This window comes from Podarcis liolepis, assembly GCF_965112155.1.
Source record: "Podarcis liolepis genome assembly, chromosome: 3".
NCBI lineage: Eukaryota > Metazoa > Chordata > Lepidosauria > Squamata > Lacertidae > Podarcis > Podarcis liolepis.
This window is the reverse complement of record NC_139557.1, coordinates 60,256,616-60,277,582: the sequence shown is the minus strand read 5'-3', so window position 1 is coordinate 60,277,582 and position 20,967 is coordinate 60,256,616. Positions and strand designations below refer to the sequence as shown.

Here is a 20,967-nt window from a genome sequence, read left to right as displayed (position 1 = left end):
CCAAATAGGATGCCATTCACTAAGTCACATAGTCAGCATTCACATGGCAGTTTATGCCAGTTTCCCCAACATTTTCCTTACAATTTCTGCATTATCTTAAGGCGGCCCTATTCAGGGAAGCTTTTAATGTATGATATTTTAGTGTTTTTTGGTTTCTGTGGAAGCCGCCCAGAGTGGCTGGGGAAACCCAGCCAGATGGGCGGGGTATAAATAAATTATTATTATTATTATTATTATTATTATTATTATTATTATTATTATTATTATTTAAAGGCCACTTCCACAAATTTAGTGGTATATAGCACAAGTTTAGTGCTCATTTCTGTGTTATTTGCAGATGGTTTTTTTTCTAGAAGCAAGTAACATGGAAATAGCTTGCACTATAATCCCCTATATTTGTGGAAGTGGCTTTTATGTCATGTTACGGCTCAAATACAATGCAGAAATCAACAGTTAGGGAAATGTCAGAAAAACAGAATAAAGGCCGTGTGAATGCAGTCATAATCAGTGCTATAAGAAGGTTGCTACCTGAATGCAGCCAGACTTTTCAGGTTATCACAACAAAGGTCCCTGCACTAGGCTTGTGTATGTCTGTGCTAAGAATATTCGGTAAGAAAGTAGAAGGAGGCGCCACGGCCAAATTAGGCATATTTTTCAGCCACTAGGAAAAACCAGCCAGGATATAGTACTGCTTCCCACACTGTCATCATGAGGAGCATAGCTAGCTGGTAGAATGTATGTACTGCACAGTGGCGTAGCGTGGGGGGTGCAGGGGGGGCCGGCCGCACCGGGCGCAACATCTGGGGGTTAGGGTTAGGGGGCGCAAATCCATGGGTTAGGGGGCGCAAATCCACGGGTTAGGGGGCGCAAATCCACGGGTTAGGGGGCACAAATCCATGGGTTAGGGGGCGCAAATTACTTGCCTTGCCCCGGGTGCTGACAACCCACGCTACGCCACTGGTACTGCAAAGAGAAGTTTTCCATGTTCAGTTCCCAGCAACTGCAGGTGGAACTACAAAAGACTTGTGTCTGAAATCCTAGACCTCCTGCCAGTCAGTGCATGCAATACAAAACTAGATTAATCAGTGGTATGATTCAGTATAAGGAATCTTCCTTCCTATGTTTCCCTGACATGGAATTCAATCTCCATCCTGCATCCATAAAATCCTCCATCCATAAAAAGGGGGGTGTATTCATAATGACACACTTTCCCCCCATTAATGCACACAGAGACACTATTCACACAATACAGGGTGCAAGGTTATCCAGATACATCTGAAAACATTTGTGAAGCCTTGTATGTCCTTGATGAAGGCTTTCTTTCAGATCTCTCTTCTCCATTAGTAGCGATGAGGAGAGCTTGGATAAGAGAGAAAGAGACAAGAGGCAAAGGTAAAGTGCATTTAAGCAGCAGTGTGTGAGGAAATGTGCAAGTATTGAGGAGGAAGGTGTCAGTGTGTACATCAGGGATGGGGAAACTGTAGCCTTCCCACCATCCCTGACCATTAGCTGGGCTGACAGGATCTGGAGTCCAACAGCATCTGAAGAGTCACAGACTTCCCATCCCTGGTGTATATGAAGTCTCACAGAAGACCTGCAGGTATGAAAAGCTTTATTTGTGTGAAGCATTATGCATATGCATGTTCCCTCAAGACCTGAAGCTGCATGCTCATTTCAGGGCCACTCAATAAGTCCAAGATCTGCATACGAGGACAGGCAGTCTTAATTTGACCCAAACTTTCCACATGTGAAGGAAGGAGTGGCCACATTTGCATGTCACCATATGGCAGGGTTGCTGGCTTGCCATAGTCTGTTGTGAATGAGCAGCATACTGAGGCAGACTACCTGGTGGCCCCTACTCCACTTCTTTCCTGGCACAAGTGGGAAGAAACAAATCAAGCAACGGTAATTAAGTGTCTTGGTTTGCTGCTCCCTAACAACCCACTGTTTGTAAGCCAACTACAAACCATGTTTTAAGGCTGGCTAGTGATCCTGGCTTGTTAGGAGAAAACAAACTAGGAACCAGGGTTTGGATGTCAAGTTTACCGTAGTTTGTTTCTCTCACTCATGCCAGGGAGAGGCGGAAGTGATTGGGCAGTGTGCACCATCAGGCTGCACATACCCAATAAAACATGGGTTGGCAAACTAAGGCCCGGGGGCCAAATCTGGCCCAATTGCCTTATGGATCCGGCCCGCCGATGATCCGGAAATTGCCGTGTGGATTGGCGTGAGGATTTTGATTGTTTGGGCTGCGCCATTCCCCCCCCCCACCTCACACACACCACTGCGGCACCTCCTCCCTCTCTCCTCCTGGCTTCACCCCGCCCTGCCTAGAGGACAAAGGGGGCTGGGCTTTGTTGAGCCACAGTTGGCTGAGTGCCATTTTAAGCAGCCCCTCTCCGGAGCCAGCCCTTTCACGCTGCTCATCGTCCCTCCGCCACTGCCGCCATCAGCCCCTGCCGCTCGCAAGGCACAGGTAAGCAGCCACTGGGGCTCATCCAGTGCTGTGGAGAAGGGAGGGGTGTTTCAGTGGAGGGGATTTCCCCCCCAAAAATATAGTCCGCCCCCCCAAGATCTCAGGGACAGTGGACCAGCCCCCTGCAGAAAAAGTTTGCTGACCCCTGCAATAAACCATGATAAGCCAGCACCTCTATTGTGAAGGGTGAACATGGACTGTGACTTCAGGTCGGTTTTGTTTTTTCGCTCTCCTTGCAGTGCACTTCCATCTGAATCACACTGATGTCAATGAAAGAGCAACAAGTAAAATATGTTCCTATGCCAACACAATACAAATTACATATGATTTCTTCTCCAAATTGCTATATATCTGCACTTGAGCTTTTCTCTGCATGAACACTGCTTTCTGCTCAGGACAAAAGACTAATTGTTATCCATGCACTAAATTACTGAAATTGCCTCTTAATTATACTCTAACAAGTGTTTTGCTAGAAAAGAAATGTTACTGGCAACATGATGTAGACACTAAAATGTTCCCGTTTAGAAACAAGATGAAGCACTATTGCCAAATCATTCAACTATTCATACTTCAATCTACTAAGAATATAGCTTCTTCTTAGTAGACCCTTTTCAAAAACTCAAAAGGGAGAAATGTTTCTCTCATGAGGTCCATTATATGCAAATAGAAATTTGGTGTGTGCTTTATTTGCATGATATCAGACAACACCAAGTTACAGAACCAAGTCCCAAAATATGGAATTTTTTTTGAGGTGTAGTTTTACTGAGCAGGATAATTCCATATCTAAATACCTGGTTGCAATCCTGAACACAATTTGCGGTCAATTAACTGTGACGTCAATGAGCTTTAAGCAGACACACTGTGTGCAAGATTGCAACTTATATGATAAAAGCACACTTACTGAATGCTATATTTGGTAGTGGGAGTCAAAAGTAAAGCTGATACTACAGAAAAATGTCCGTTGAAGAATATGTACCAAATGCACAACCCTCTCATGCACAACTTCTGAGAACTTCAATTTATCCAGAATTTGTTATCTGAGCTTTCATTTTCGGTTTTACTTGGGATCCCACTTTTCAAGCGTAGTTTCTCTACTGCTGTTTAAATGGACACAAACTAACAGTTCTTCCATTCCTGAAAATTTTAAACTAAGAAAATCTCTACACTTTTTATGTACTACCGTAAAGGAGCAGATGGCCTGAATTCTATGTAATGTGACCAAGACCTTGTTAATTTTAAACATGGGCTATTTAAATTCTTCATTAACAGGTCATCTGAGCATGACATGCTTCTTACAACCATCTGTCTGGTCAATTAACAATCCAGACTGAAACCCTAACCTGATTTAAGGGAAGAACAGCATGTGTTTCTTTTCATTTCTGTCATGGGAAAAGTACACTCCCCTTGATAGTTTCCATCTGTCCCTCTCATCCCTGTAAATATTCGGCAAAGCAAGTGTGATTGTGTGTTGTGTGTGTAAACCAGCACAAAAATTTAAATAGAAAATGCCAAGTTCCTTTAAAAATAGACAAGAAACTACCCTTGGACGAATGCCAGCGTTTTCCCCGTCCATTTCTTGCGTCTTGAAGCTGGTAAGGAATTGTTGCTGAAGAATTTCAGAGCCAAACAAAAGAGGGTGTAGCAGCTGCACAGAGCAGCGGGGAGACTCTTCACGTGCCGTGGCCCTTTTTTGGGCAAGGGTGCCCCATTTAAGGCAACGCTGCCTCCCCCATTTTATCACTCTGCCCCCTATCCAATTGAAATCTATTGCAACAGACCCCCCCCCCCAGCTCCGACAAGTGCATGTTAAAATATACATATGGGAGGCGGGCGAGGAACAACGCGAAGAACAAAGAGTTGCTCCTTCCGTCAGCTGGGAATCCTAAGGATCGCTGCGAATCCCGTTCGCCCTCCTACGAAGACGGTCGGGCATCTCCTTTACGGAAAGAAAGACGCCGAAAGGGTTTCAGGTCCCTCCCGCTCCGCCGCTGCCGCGAATTACCTGCAGCAAGTGCGCGGGGTCTCCGAGGGTCCGGCGGCTGCCGTGCTCTTCCCGGCGGGCTTCTCCGCCTCTCGGGTGCCTTCACACCAGGGGAGGCTCCGCGCGAGCCAGACCGCGAGCGCGTCTCTCCATGCTCCCCGCAGCCTCCTCCTCACAGGGGCTCAGGCAGACAAAGCCATGAAGGGGGCGCGGGAGTGGGAGGCGGGGGCAGAAGGGGCCGGGGAGGGGGGTGGGCTGCAGCGGAGGGGGGGCATTTATTTCGGGCTCCAGCCAAAGTCCCGCCGTGGCGCGCGGACTCGAGCTAGCCGTTCCCTCTCACCTCCACTGCTGCGCAGCCAGCCAGATGTTGCAGCCCCCCGGCTCATCCGTGGGAAAAGCAGAGGTGCCCTTGGTGGGAGTTTCTCTTCTGGGGGGCGGGGACACAGGGCCCCTCCTCGGCGGCGGCCAATGGGAGGCGTGTCTCTTTCTCTCTCTCTGAGGGAAGAGAGGAGGAGACAGGCAAGCTCGAAAAGTTTGCAGCTCTCCGTTGATTCAAGAGGTCGCGTGACCTGGTTCCCTCTTCACACACACCCCTCCTCCCTAGATATGAACTCTCCCGAGCCGGAGTCGTAAGGCGAGTCGCCGAGGGCACAAACCATCGGCGCCTTGCTTCCAGGGGTGACGCTGAAGAAAGGCGTGAAACGTCTCCCGCTGCTCCTTTCAATTCCACCCGTTCCCGCGCTTAGGGCTGAAAGGAGAAGAGCGCCCACTCCAACCAGCCTCTATATTTGGGACATATAAATAGGTTCTTCTTCTTCCCCCCCCCTCTCTCTCGCTCTCTCTCTCTCTCACAGAGGGGTGCGTGTGCTAATTATTTCTTAAATTTATATCCCGCTCTTTGTCCCAAATGAGTCCAGGCAGCCGCGCGGGGGGGCGCTGCCAATATCCAAGCGCGTCTTCCCCACTAGCAGCGACGCGCAAAGAAAGCTCAGCGGGGATTTTTGGAAAGATGAACATCTTTCTGCGAATTAATCCGGGGCAGCTGCTGGCTCTGCGATCAATCGCTGCGGCTCTTCAGCTGTTGCTGGTACTCCAACTTCCATCATCCCATGCTGGCTGCGGTTGATGGGAGGTGGAGTCCCAGCAACACCCGCGGGGAGGCGCAGACTTCTCACCCGCCTGTTCCCAAGCGTGCCTGGAAGGGCGGAGTGGTGGGAAGACCCGCTTTGATGCCGCACTCATTTGCGTGGCGATGGTGAGAGCCGCGGGGCGAGAGATAATAAACGAACGCCAGTCGGAACTCTTAATTTCCATCCTAATTATATAATCCAAGATCCTGTGTTTATGATCGGGAGAGGGCGATAACACGGGGGCATTTGCGTGACTGGGAATCGCAGCTGAAAGGGGCCAGGAAGAAAATCGGATTTCTTTTTGCCTTTTCAAATCGCGCGGATCATCGGCCAACTACTCTTGGCGGTAGGCGTAGGAAACCGCGGCAGAAAAAGTGCCTGGAGAACTTAGGTTTCGACATGTTGTGCTTGGCGGGGGGGGGGGGGGGGAGGGGAGACGTCCCTTTTGCATTGCCCTCGAAGATCGCAACTTACTACCACCCACAACTTACCGTATTACTGCCAACATGGGGGGGGGGTACCACTTCTTGCAACTGATCTGATGATGGTCCACGAAAGCTTATGCCATGATGAAGCTGCAGCCGCCTTTAACTTGACACAAGACTCTGCTGTCTGCCCACCCCCAAAATATAATAAATCTGGAGCAGTTCCTAACGGGACTTCACTCGTTTCTCTTTCCTTTGCTCCCCCTCTCGGTGCGCTGCTGCTTTGAGCGAGAACTCGCAGAAGATCAAAGAAGCTCAGGAAGGGGTCAGTGTGGAGAGAACTGCCGGCAGCAACTTTGGAATTAGCAAGACAGCGGGAAAGTTTGCGGCGGCGCTTCCAGCTGGAATGACATCTGAACCGTTTCCCAGCTCAGGAGAGGCAGTTTCCCAGACACAACCTTCTGGGCTGGGTGGATAAAGTTTAAGTTTCTTGTAAGTGTGAGGTGTCCAGAGCAAAACATTTCCGAATTTAGGACAACTTTGCTAGGGTGTGATTTCAGCCTGTGCTTAATATTGGGATTTGTTTTCATTAGAGTCTGTGAATTATAATAAAAGAGAGGAATGTGCTTGAAGATGAGCAGAGTTTTTCTTTTGCATTTGGTTTTATGCAGAAAGCCTTTGATGGCTTCTTCACCCCATTCCTGAAAATTGCTCAAGGAACTGTAAGAGGCCTGGTGCTGATGGCGTAAAGTGTTCGGAGCAGTTTGGAGAAATTAGCAAGCCATCTAACTAATAAAGTGACACATCCTTTAAAACACATCAGCCAGATTTATTGTTGTTGAGACTTTGGAGGAATGCTTATTTCCAACAAACAGATTTATGTACGGTCAGGAACATGGCCAGAAATTGTAACTTTTTAACATGGGGAATTTAACTCTGTAGCCTCTGTCTTCCTGTCTCTCACACACATTCTTGAAGTTCTTTTTAAAAAGGCAATTGTAGTTGATTAAGTTTTACTTCAGATCAGAATGAATTTCAAGCACACATGCTCCAACTGTTTTATGCACTTGTGTTCTACATTTTACACTCTTCTAAAAGCATAATTATCCCTAGAAACTTGCGGACAAGAGAGAGAAGATGAGTGGCCTCTGCTACTGCATCTTTCTTTAGTAAGCAAACAAACAATCCGTAGTGATCATGTTGCTGCCCAACAGCTGCTCTGGGTACATAATCCTTCCCTACTGTGGTAATAAAAGCCCAGAACATATCACTTGTTGACTCAGGAAGCAAATCATTCCATTGACGCAGGAAACAAATGACCATGTTCATATCTCAAAAGGAGAAATGGATACCTGTAACTAGAGGGTATACCAATCTCCCCCCCCCCCCAGCAACAAAAGTGGAGATATTTACACTGATAATACACTGGTGCTATAAAATCAAGGTGGATACAAGTTATTGCTGACAACACGGGATATTGGTTGCAACACAGTCATTTGTTTAAAAATGTCCCATGTGGTGGTTGTAATTGCATGGACAAGCGGACTGCCACCTGGAGCTTCCTGCAACACCTTGGGACCTTTGTTACGCCCCTTCCACAAATACTTTGGCAACCTAGAGAAGCCAGTCTCGTGGTAATACTAGGTTTACCATGGGGGCAGAGAGCACAGATTACAGCCTCTGTGTGTTTACCCATGTGATTAACCATCATTTCCGCCTTCTGTTCTTTTCCATCCATGTTGCTATTTATTGATTTCTACTGAACAATTTAGGGGACGTAGGTGGTGCTGTGGTCTAAACCACAGAGCCTAGGGCTTGCCGATCAGGTCGGTGGTTCAAATCCCTGCGACGGGGTGAGCCCCCGTTGCTCGGTCCCAGCTCCTGCCAACCTAGCAGTTCGAAAGCACGTCAAAGTGCAAGTAGATAAATAGGAACCGCTCCGCCAGGAAGGTAAACGGCGTTTCCGTGTGCTGCTCTGGTTTCTCCAGAAGCAGCTTAGTCATGCTGGCCACATGACCCAGAAAAACTGTCTGCGGACAAACATCTGCTCCCTCGGCCAGTAAAGCAAGATGAGTGCTGCAACCCCAGAGTCGTTCGCGACTGGACTTAACTGTCAGGGGTCCTTTACTTTTACCTGTTACTGAACAACTATTTTGCACTGATGAACACCATTCTCTCATAAATATGAAAAGGACAATGAAGAGGGTAGAAGGAGCAGACATTCTACTTCTGTGTTTATTTAACATGCAAGAGACAGTGGGGATGAGCATGCTAACTCTGCTGTCCCTGTTCCCATCACCTTCCATCATTTGGAAGGCAAACATTTGAAGTGTGGAGTTTCCTGTACTTAAGTACTTCCTGTACCATACAGGTCTTCTGTATGGTCTTTCAGGGTCCTGAACTGGGCAGGGAGCCTCCACAAGGGTCAGCCTGGCTCATAGAAGCTTTCTGTTTGACCTAGCACATCCAGATTCCAAAATCTCTCACCTTAATAGGCACCACAGCTTCTTCCACCTATGCATGTGGAATGGGCAAAGCGGCTATTTAGCCTGTTTCTCTTCTGTGGTGAGAACAGCAGACTAGGGCCTCTCAGAGATCTCCCCTTTGGTGAATGAACCAAGACACTGACAGAACCTCTGCTGTTTCCACGATTTCATCTTTCATCAGGAAGCCAGTAGGATTGGGTTAAGGATCTGCACATAGTGTTGGGTCATTGAGATCCTGTTGAAGTCCCACCCACCCCACCATGCAACAACCTCCCTGCCAGAGCTGAGAAAGAAGGTCGTGGAGATATGGGTGGGTGACTCTGTTAGGTCTCCTTGCTCTCTCAGTGGCTTTGGGGGCCAGCAACCATTGTATTTTACAAGTCAGCCTTCTGGGGTTGAGGTTGAGGCCATGGTGAGACATTGATGAGACACTGGTTGTGTTCCTGCCTGTAGGGTATCTTCCATGGCTGTCAAGCTGTGGGCCATCATCATTACAACATGTTTCTGAGTGAATGCTTGGGTGCTGTTTTCAGTTTTTCAGTTTCAACCTAGCTGTATAATGTTGAGTGGGTGTGATGAAATTCTCTCTGAATAATTTTAACCGTTAAGAAATATGCAGTGTGTACAACAGCAAGGAGCTGTTGACAAGATGATGACTTATTGTTTACCTGATGGGGTGGCTGAGGCACACAGCCTAAAGTAGGGGAGTTGTTCCACTTGTCCCAGGGTGAGGAGCTAGCTATATACAATGTACACCACCTGCTGGTGCCACAGTTCTTCCTGTCAGCTATGTGGACATTGCTGAGGCAATGAACTGTGGCAGAGCTTTCTGAACATTTCATGTTGGCGGCACATTTTTTAGACATGCATCATTTCGTGACACAGTAATTCAGTTTTACTAGCAAACCAGAGGTTAACCTAACCACTTTCTAGTTCCAGGAGGAGAGTGGGGAGCATGACACACCTACACACTGCAGCCGACACACTAACATGTTGCAACACACAGTTTGGAAAGCTCTGAACTATGGGAATTGCCCACACATACGATATATTAGGATGTGCCTTCAGTGTGCATTTTGCTATTCCTTTAACATAGGAAATTTCAGCAAGTGCCTTAAGCTGATGTGTGTCATCAAAATATTTGAAGGAGCTGACAGTGTCAGTGAAATGAATGGCACAAGAAATTGTCACCTTCTGCTTCCTGGAAGGAAAAGAAATGTATTGTGCGATTTTACTATCTGATTCCATAACAACAGACTCCTTACAGGTGGATGATGCCATGAGCATTACTAATACCGTCTCTCTTAAAAATTCCACCAGGGACCTCTAGATGAACTAACAAAACAAGGAAGAAGCAAAGCGTAATTCTCGCTGGGAATAAGTAGGGTGTCCTGAATTCAAGAAGCAGATAAATTACCATTATCTTCTGCTTTCTACGCCTGAATCATGCCATCTTGTGAAATTATTTCATATTAACTCACTCTGGGTACAGAACATCAAATTACCTGCGTCATTTACATAAACTGGGGAAACTGGATTTTTTCATTGGTTTTAAAAAGAGTGAGAAAAAATATGCTGGTTTCAAAATGTGCAGCGGCAGAAGTAAATGCATGCAGGGATATCGCCACAACAAAATGCTACTGTTCAAGTTGTCATTCAAATTATAGGTGCACGAGAGTAAACTTAGCATACAGAATCTACCTGGTGGGATATATGAAAGTATAAACTTATCTGGTAAAAATTGGCACAGATACAGCAAGTTAAAAAGTGCCGAAAATTGACAAAATTAGGTCAACTCACAGGAGGATTCCTCTAGTGATACAGTAAGGTTCAGATGTGCTGTAAGGTAACTGAGGAGCAGCATAATGTGCGACAGCTTTGTTGGTCACAGGCATTCCATGCTTCACACCTGACCTTAAACTGGTTGGTGTTTTTTCTTTTCTTTTTTTAAATGGTGGCGGTGACATCCTTCGAAGCTAGTCCAGCTGTTTGAGAAACCTGTCACCCTGGTTGACAATACAACACTGTTTAATCAACTCCTAGGGGGCAAGGGGTCTTCAGACCTCCCAATAAAATATTTCAGGGGGCTGGAACCCCCCCCCCAAAAAAAAATTGATGGGCATTGCCATTCAAATGGTGTCATTGCACTACATCATGTGATCAGTTATGCAGGCAGTGCTTACTTGCCCCCCCCCCAATATTTTATTCAAGTTGGCACCCTGCCCTCCCCTTCCTCCTCTACCTTATCTATTCAACCTGGTGTTTGACCTCTAATCCATTCATGACCACAACTCATAACACTGACTCATGTGACCATCACCTTACCTTGCAAAATTAGGTAGGATAATATCTTTCTTTGAACCAGCTGCTTGCTTATGCAATATTTCTAATCTTTCAGATTGCACAGTCCTGTTCACTAGACATTTTCGGATGATCATTCCAGGATTCATAAACTTTGTTTCGTTCAGGCAGCAAGAGTGTCAGGGCCAAGCACTCCTTCCTCACCCAAATAAATTCCTGTGGCACAAAGGCGCTGGCTTGCATGATATGTTTTGCTAGAACTGGTGAAAGTTAGTTAATAAGCCTTCATTCAAAAGAAATAATCTAAGAGGTTTATTTATCATGAGCATCTACCCTGAAATCACACTACTTAGGTTAGGTATTTTTAAGTGTTTTATTGATTGACAGCCCTAAATATAAGAAGTTTTACTTCAGAAAGCTGCCAAAGAAATTATACGGAAGTCCTTCTGCAGTGACACCATACAAGTAGCAGGAAGCAGCACACCATAAGAGCTTACTTATGCTGAGTTGTTTTAAAGGTCCCTCTTGTAAAGTCTTTGCTCAGGTCTCTAGCTAGAGCAATGCAATTAGTTTAATTAACCAAACAAAATGAAATGCAAAACTCTTATGAATAAAATTTTTGAAAGGTCAGCCATAGTCTTGAGTTATATTAACAACATATGAATGCCTTGTCATTTCATTGCCTGCATGTCAGACACGGTCATTAAAATGGGAGTGTAATTTATCAAGAAAGCTGTCCAAGTGTGACAGTCTAGCAGACTACATCAGGTAGCTAGCACTTGCTATAAGAAAGATTAGCATGACATTTTTTTTCTAGAATTAATGGAAGCTGAGAACTCGGGGGGTGTGTGTGTGTGCACAACACACACACACACACACACACACACACACACACTGCATAGTTCATACACAATCTAGATGTATTGCATATTTTGTGCTCCTGAACAGTGCTACTTGTCTCCCAAGACAGACAGATATGTTGAATCCTGAACCAAAATCTACATTTAATTTTGACTGGTATTTAAAGACTAAGCCCATTCCATATGTTATGACTTTCTCTCTTTGTGATACAAGAAAGAGAGGTGTAACATATCAGGCTTCCCCACACCCACACTTGATACAGGGTTGGCTCATCAGCCGCGGTGTATCACCTTGCAAGATCAAACATCCCTTAAATTAAGCAAGGAACACTTAGGGCTTTGTGTCCAAAGGGCTCATTCACATTGATTGAAGAAAAGAGGGACACAAATTGGCCAAAAAGAAATGTGAATTAAGACTGTGGAGTGGAACAAAGCACGGCACAATCTAGGGTACAGGAGACTTCTATGATGTTTTCATGGGAAGTCTGGGATAGCTCCGGGTTGTGGGTTCAAGGCCCATATTGAGCTAAAGATTCCTACATTGCAGGGGTTGGGCAACATGACCTTTATGGTCCCTTCCAACTCTACGCTTCTATTATCTGTGGAGAAGTGTGAAAAAGGTAGATAGAGGTGTCATTAAGAAGCCAAGAGAGAAGAGTACTGGGCCATTAAGACCAAATGACAGCACAAAGGCTGTCCTTTCCCTGGCTCTGAGTAATGGACACAGACAGAAGAATTGGGAGGGGCAGGTTGCCAGGGTTACAGGGGTTGTGATGTCACCACAGGAAAAAAAGCATCCTTTTGCAGGAATTTTCTGGAAAGGGCAAGAAGGAAGTGGGGACAGAACTCCACGCGGTGCTGGCTGGGAGTGGCTGTGCACAAAGACCTAGGAGCATGGGAGAAGCAAGAAGAAATGCTATTGAGGTGTAACGTGTTCTTCACTCCATCAAGGCTCAAGTATAAATATGTGTAAATGAACCATATTTCACAAAGACACTGCAGCCTCTGTTGTGCCTTGATTTTCCAATGGAAACACAACCCTGATTTAAGTGCCTGGAACTCCCTGGAATCTTGCTATAGCTCAGCGGAGATTGGGGATGGCACATAACAATATCTTTTAATGAACGTATATATTGCTGCTAAGGGTCAGCATTTCATTATTTTAGCTCACATAAACTTCTCAAATGGACACCCCGACCAATTCATCTGTCAGCCAGAATTGCCATTCCAGCTGACATTCATGTCAATTTAACACACGCAAAAAGATGGCAAGGGCAGGCTCCAAAAGGCATTCAATTTCAACTGTTAACTATTGGAGAAAAATTATTCCTGTAGATAGAATGACAAGTGACTTTTTTTTACCTGGCATTTCACTCTCACCTTGCCATGCCATAGTGATGTTGGCCCTGGATTGCTAGTTAAATTCTCCTTTGACTAATGACATCTTGCTCACCAAGATTACGTCATCCGTTTCAATTTGTTAGCCCCATCACTTTTGCTCATCACCCTACAATATTGCATAAAAAACTCTGTGGTTTTAAATAGATATCAATTTGCATTCCGCAGGTTGTGTAGGAAGCCTAGACAAATGTATTGCCCCTTTATTATGATAAAACTAGAGTACCAAATTCTGATATTTTCATCACTAAACCCTTTCCCGTAAATATTTCAAGCAGAGGCCTATTATCTAATGCCTTCCCTGGATAACATGCTACGAATCTTGGGCCTGATAGACTACATCTGTTTTAGTGGCAATGGGTGGTTTTCAGCTAAGCTTTACACAGCATAGAATAAAGAACAATGAATATTACAAGAGTATGTTCATTAATTTCAGTGGATATACTCTGAAGAAATGTAAATTCTACATTGGGTGGTATTCAACTTTCTTAGTCATACCATTGTTGGAAAAACCAATGATAATGGCGTTCTCTGAGATACCCTTAAACCTGTGCTAAATTACTGTTATAATTATTATTTAATAATTAAGGAAATATACAATCTGTAATCATACTTTTTCATTTATTTTATTTTTAATGTTCTGATTTGCAAGAATACAAGATAACATACAGCAAGCAATATATAGAAACTCGGGAGGTGGCTTGGGAAAACTATGAGGGCTAGTGAAAACATATTTTTGGAAATTAATAAAACATAATGTATTCAGGATGCCAAATTATGTTCTAGAAGCTTTTCTGCCTAATATGTCTGACTTCCGTCTTCTGTCTTCTTTAAAATTGAGTTTTGAATAGCATGTATAGACTAACATTAAAATGAAAGCAGAATCATGAAATTCTATAGCAATACGTAACCATAATTTTGTACAGAAATGTACTTTGCCTGAGATATAGGTCCCCATAATCTTTTCAGACAAGTGCAAGGTAACCTCTGTACCTGGCTGGGACTAAGGTTGTGGGAACTGTATTTTGTTATGCACACTGGGAATTGTAGCTCCCAAGGTTTGTTTTGGGAGTGAAAATGTGCCTTAAATATGTAGCATGTATGCAGCCTCAGTTTAAACCCTACTGGAGCTATCAGGAAGGAGGAAAAACTAGAAACCAAGGCAGCCCAAGCCATCTCCAGACCTCTTTGAAGTAGGTGGGCTATGCCAATATATATGAAGGGTATCTGGCAAATGAGCCGGCAAGTAGAGAAGACCTCAGATTAAGGTTTTGCAGGCTTGTGGCTTTGAAGGAGCAAAGTAACCCAAACACTTCACTGCAGCTTTTATTTTTTTTAACCTATGTTGCTGCGGGTTGGGCAAGAATGAGTTCAGTAATTTTCCACAATCTTTACACCCATCAAACATGTGTATTTTTTAAATTTTTATTTGATTATTGTCAGACAGAGATATCTATGTCTTTTTTTTAAAAAAAAAAAGCAGTTTTATGTAGATTATGTATAATGCAGTGGTGGAATGCCACTTAGATCTTTCCAAACCAACAGTTATTTCTAGACTTTTGGCATTACAGTATTCACAAAGTAAGAGCTGAAGCCTGCCAGGAAACAGGTTATATTAGGTTAATAATAATAATAATAATAATAATAATAATAATAATACCCCGCCCATCTGGCTGGGTTTCCTCAGCCACTCTGGGCGGCACCCAACAGAGGACTAAAAACAGAATGAAACTTCAAACATTAAAAACTTCCCTAAACAGGGCTGCCTTCAGGTGTTTTCTAAAAGTCAGATAGTTGTTTATTTCCTTGACATCCGATGGGAGGCCGTTCCACAGGGCAGGCGCCACTACCGAGAAGGCCCTCTGCCTAGTTCCCTGTAATCTCACTTCTCGCAGTGAGGGAACAGCTAGAAGGCCCTCGGCGCTGGATCTCAGTGTCTGGGCTAAATGATGGTGGTGGAGACACTCCTTCAGTTATACTGGGCCAAGGCTGTTTAGGGCTTTAAAGGTCAGCACCAACACTTTGAATTGTGCTTGGTTGGAAATGAACTGGGAGCCAATGTAGGTCTTTAAGACCACTGTTATATGGTCTCTGCAGCCACTCCCAGTCACCAGCCTGGCTGCCACATTCTGGATTAGTTGTAGTTTCCGGGTCACCTTCAAAGGTAGCCCCACATAGAGCGCATTGCATGTTGTAGCTATGGTGGGACTGGTTTATACCTAGTATTTAAATGAAATTACTAATTATACCTTTCTTTGCTGCTTCCTTGTCCAGCCTTTGTCAAGAATACTACTAGACTTGCAAGTTTGATAACCAGAAATCCAGAAAACCAGAAAGTTTGAAAACCAGAAATCTACCTGTTATCTACCAGTAGTTATTAAAGAAGATATAGTCATAGCTTTCTCAACAAACAGAGCTATTATATTGGCCCCCAGGAGGTGGAGGAAGCAGATGAGTGGGTCAAGCTGTTGCTACAGTGCATCCCCTTTCATACCTGTGCAGAGAGAAACACTATCCCTGGGCTTAACCTGAATCCCCTAGATAGCAAACTCATGAAGTGATTCATTCCTATTACAAGAAAATCAACTCAGATGAGCTGAGGTGGAAAAGAAGCAGGACCTAGCTTCAGTTTGCAATGTACATTCTGCCCATGACCTCAGGATTACTATTATGTTTTTGAATCACTACAAAACCATTTCTGGAAGAAGTCGGTCATCCAAAGGTTATTAAATGAAAATAAGGCACATCTGGCAGCATATCAATTGAAAGCAGTAGGTGCATAAGTACCTTTTTGTCCATTTATTGGTAAATGGATTCTGGACATGCCCCTCAAATGCATAGTCTTCTGTCCTACATGCAGAATCAAAATTAACATATTATATAAACAAATAACAATCTTATCCCTTGAGATTATGAGCAGAACCATTTACAAAGCACTATTACAGACCCTTTCTGTTATCCAGTACCCCTGCTTGCCTGCAATATAAAAGGAATACATCATCCTTGATTAAGCAATGGTATAATTTAATCAGGGGATGCGGCTGAAATCACATTCAGCAAGAGCAGAGCTCAAGCAGTCTGTGACTGGCAGCCAATCCCTGTGATTAAATATCAGGACTAGAATACACTTGGGAACGATGTTCAAGCCACACACAAAAAATGTTTCTTTAATAATGGAAGGAAGAGCAAGTGAGGAAGGCAATAAATGCCAACAGAGTGCATTGAGGACTTGTGCATGCTGTAAGTGAAATTAGAGGCAAGAAGCACCACTGGCTTCCATGGAAATAAGAAAATCTTGACCATTCTTGGTTTTTAGTGCTGAGAGCTTCTTATGGATGGGATAACTGAAAGGGCTGATCAATAAAAAACATAACCATTTGCCCAGTAAAAGCATGGCAGAATATGCAGAAAGAGTAAGCAGAGTTTATTGGCTGGGTAATAAATCATCATCATCATCATCATCATCATCATCATCATCATATTATTATTATTATTATTATTATTATTATTATTATTATTATCCCACCCATTTCGGGTGTAAGCCACTCTCGGTGGCTTAAAGGTAAAGGTAAAGGGACCCCTGACCATTAAGTCCAGTCACGGACAACTCTGGGGTTGCGGCGCTCATCTCGCTTTAAAGGCCGAGGGAGGTGGCGTTTGTCCACTTCTGGAGACAGGTGGCTTACAACATATATAAAAACATCAATCCTTAAAAACTTCCCTAAACAGGGTTGCCTTCAGATGTCTTCTAAAAGTCAGATAGTTGTTTATTTCCTTGACATCTGAAGGAAGGGTGTTCCAATTGTGTCATTGGGTTTTAAAGATATTATTTTAAAGCAAGTAGAATTGTAAGAAGCTCTTAATAATTTAAGATTCAGGAAGGTTAATGACAAAAGCTCCAGTTTACTGTTTCTGGGATATACATATACATACATATACATATACTCCATACAACCAGCTCAATACAATTCTGTGCAATATGTTTTTATGGATTTGTTTTATACATGTGAGTAGAGCATTCCCGTAAACTGCAATTTACAGGGAAGCTAAGTCTGCACACAGACTCCATGTGTGTTCATATGGTAAGAATATAGGCATGGTCAGAACATCTGGTTACAGATGGATAAGGGTCAGTCCAGATGTTATCTGAGTGAAGTTTGCCATGGCAGAGAGTTTGGTGAAGCCAGAGTTGGATTTGCTTATATGTTTTAGTTAACAGTTCTCCATAATGTCTGTCACTGGATATGTATTTGCCATGCTAAATTACAGCACTGTGATCAATAGCGCACGAATAGCAACTAATTGCACCTGTCTGGCCACAACATAATGTTAGAGTGTTGATGAATTATACAATTTCTTGTAATTTGGATCAGGACTTTAACTCTTAAGATCTGCTTTACTGGATTTTACACCAACCTGCTAGCGTTGGTAGTGGTGAGCAGGGAACCCACGGGGCTGCTGCCCCACGATATTCCACCACCCAAGGCATCTGATTCAGTCCGCCTTATAGGTGAGTCGGTCATGCCTCCTCTGATTCCCACAAAAGGCCTTAGTAAATATCCCCTCAAAAACCCACGATTCATGTGAGACTGTTTGCTCTTCCTGCTCAATCCCAGTTTGCATTGGCTCAGCCTCTCTGAACCTGCTCCTGCAGACAACCCCACATTTCACTGCATGCTATGGTTGAACACCAAACCTCTCTTCCATTCTGAACAGAGGAGAGTTTCTCTCTGTGAATGAATGTCATGGTGGCTGATGTAGATGTCTTTTTGCAATTGATGGGGGCAAATTCCAAACCATGGCAGGACAATAATCTTGACTCTACTAGACTGATTTTGGAATAAAAAGGAGCACTGTTCTCCTGCTTCCTTTTTTTGCATTCCATATGAAGTCAGATTTATAACACAGCTCAAAAGATGCAGAGTGAGGATTTTTTATGAACCATAAACTCTCCTTGAAGCTGCTTCTTGAATATCGGGGTCAAGGATTACTTAACATGCAATCTGTCTATAAGCTTTCTGAGTTTTGAACAGGCCATGGTTGGCTGCTGTTCCATCTCAGACAGGAGTATGTGTGTGCACATTAATCTCTCGCCATTTCATTGTCTCTACCTTTCTCCCACATTTGACTCATAATATTTCATCTTCAGGGTGTAAAACATTATTCTGAATCTTTCACTCAGGGATGTGATTTCTTGCTTATGCCCTTTGATATGATTTACTTTCATTCAACAGCTATGGCCAAAGGGATTTGTCTCAGATTCATTTTTTCTAGACTTCCATTCAGGGTTTCTCTCCAGTTGGCTTTATAATACACATATGCCTCCTGATTCTGGCTTTTAAGCAGAATAACTGAACAGTTATTAGTTCACTGAGGTCTAGAATCCAAAGATCTTTTCTTTCCTTTTTTTGTATGTTGGCACTTCTCTTGCAGGGATACGGTGTTTTCCCCGTCACTGAAATGGTGCTACTATATATATACTTGGGCAATACAGTCTATCCAGCCTTTCTCAACCTTGGGTCCCCAGATGTTGTTGAACTACAACTCCCATCATCCCTAGCTGGCAAGGCCAGAGCTCAGGGATGATCGGAGTTGTAGTCCAACAACATTTGTGGACCCACAGGTTGAGAACCGCTGGACCCTGTTCTTCCCTCCACACCGAGGACATCCATTGCAAAGGTGTTATATTGAACATGGCAAAGTGAGAGCCACAAAACTTCATCAATGCCTGCCCCATCAAGCTTTATTTCACATTCATTACTTTACAAACATTCTTTAGCGCTCACATGCCTGGCAATGGCATGCTCATTCATTTTCAGAAGTGGCAAAAATAGTCACAGTGATGGCATGGAATCTGTGATTTTTTTACTACTCTTTTTTTTAAAGGGATTTAGTGCTAAAGTCACATATTATGGGGATAGGATTACACTGAGAGTCTGCCAGTCCTTTAAAGGTTGTGAGCCCTGCCTTTCCACTGCAGAAGCACACAGATGCCTTTTATTTCCCCTCTCTCACCCCATACATTGGGGTATTTTTAACAATGGACAAGGATGTGGTCATCTCATGCAGCAAGACTATTCCACTAGCAGCAAGCTTTCCTCTAGAATTTCACTCCTGACACTAGTAGTGCAATCTATCTATCTATCTATCTATCTATCTATCTATCTATCTATCATCTATCTATCTATTGATCTATCTATCTATCTATCTATCTATCTATCTCACTAAAATACTTGGGGGAGGGGGAGTTGTCCAACTTTTTAAAATCACTGGGAAAGACCCACCCCGAATGTATCCTTTACCATTGTGTTTGAAATGCAATTGCTATCTACGGTGCCACCACGTGGAATTATGCCTCTATTGCAGGGTTTTTTAGTTGTTTGTTACTTGCATCAGCATCATTTTCTTTGAGAGACTTAAGAAAGTTTAATTTTAAGGAGCATTTGACACAGCCGGTGCTGCCAGTGCTGATGGAATACAGTGGTACCTTGGGTTACATACGCTTCAGGTTACATACGCTTCAGGTTACAGACTCCGCTAACCCAGAAATAGTACCTCGGGTTAAGAACTTTGCTTCAGGATGAGAACAGAAATTGTGCTCTGGCGGCGTGGAGGCAGCAGGAGGCCCCATTAGCTAAAGTGGTGCTTCAGGTTAAGAACAGTTTCAGGTTAAGAATGGACCTCCAGAACGAATTAAGTACTTAACCCGAGGTACCACTGTACTTTGAAAAGGTTATCACGGTACCGCAGCAGATCTGATGTACCTCACAAAAGGATCTTTGGCTGCAGGCCAGTAGTGGATAGAGCAATGCACATTTGAATGCAGCAGAAGAAACAGTAAGCCAAATGTTGCATATGTTATAGGAACATGTGCTAGTCTGAACTTGAGATACTGTAGAAATACTGAAGTGATTCTCAGTATTTCAATTTATTGACACCCTGCTTCTGGGGAATGATGAAAAGCTTGATTCCAGCATACAAATCCAAAAAATAATTTGCCAGAGATTTTTTGCTTATGTCAGTAGCTCATTTCCATACAGTTCAGTCTTCAGTACACTAGGCCTGTATATTTTCTATGACAGCATTTTTGGTACTTGTTTTTTAAAATTTGTAAATGTTGATATTTACTGCAAACCTTTCCCCCCAGCAATTCTATTATTCTATTAGTCTGTTTATATTTCTAGCAAATATATTGGTGGTGGACCAAGAGAAAAACCTGAAGGATGTTTGAAAAACTATTTCAAAGATGTGTAACCCAGAGTGCACACTTCCCTGTCCTTTTCAGAGAGCTTGTATCCCCAGAAAACTGTGTCCCACAGGTGCACCAACTCCTAGGGGCCGAGGCTGTTTCGCCACCCCCAATGTATTTTTTGAGGGGGCTGAGCCGAGCCCCCTCAGTACTCAGGAGGCATTCTGGTCCATCCCTGGTACCCTGTGGCATTGTGTGGCATCAGGGTGTCACATGGCATCACACATGTGACATCGCGAAATCGCATGGCTCCCTCACAGAGCATAGGCTCCCTCAATCCTGTTAAGAAGATGGCACCCCTGGTGTCCCACTAGTTATTTCCATTCTGCCAGGTTTCTGTTATGCCCTCTCCATCTAGGCTTGTCTCCATAACCATGCATTCCAGCCTACCTTTGTTGGCACATGATGCCTGTCTCCAGACGTCTTTGGCACATGTGTTTCGCCCTATAATATTTTCATCTCTCTGAATTGCTCATGTACCCCAGCTGTCAGGCGTCAGAGGATCCAACCCCCATGGTAGTTTGCCAGGAATGGATAAGACAAGGAAAGTTCTTACCAACACTGTTTATTCAATATTCACAGAGAGAGGCTCCACCCCCCTTTTCTCCTACTTCCTCAATCGTCAACAGCACCACCCACCTTACAGTTGCTGCTTAGGGCC

The 20,967-nt window shown here is 43.9% G+C and overlaps 2 protein-coding genes across 6 annotated transcripts in view; one reads left to right on the top strand and one right to left on the bottom strand.

Moving 5' to 3' along the window:
- TMEM200A (transmembrane protein 200A) overlaps nucleotides 1–5,575 on the bottom strand; it is a 45,259-nt gene extending 39,684 nt beyond the window's left edge. Inside the window, exon 1 of one of the 3 annotated variants that reach the window (XR_014524878.1) lies at nucleotides 4,479–5,090. The gene's annotated coding sequence lies outside the window, so the exon portion shown is untranslated. Of the gene's footprint in view, nucleotides 1–4,478 lie in introns of all 3 variants that reach the window. The other 2 variants (XM_083498177.1, XM_083498179.1) reach the window with 2 other exon arrangements.
- The window catches only part of SAMD3 (sterile alpha motif domain containing 3), a 49,432-nt gene continuing 32,262 nt past the window's right edge, over nucleotides 3,798–20,967 (top strand). For all 3 annotated transcript variants that reach the window (XM_083498168.1, XM_083498165.1, XM_083498167.1), the window contains exon 1: nucleotides 3,798–4,068. The gene's annotated coding sequence lies outside the window, so the exon portion shown is untranslated. The remainder of the gene's footprint in view (nucleotides 4,069–20,967) is intronic.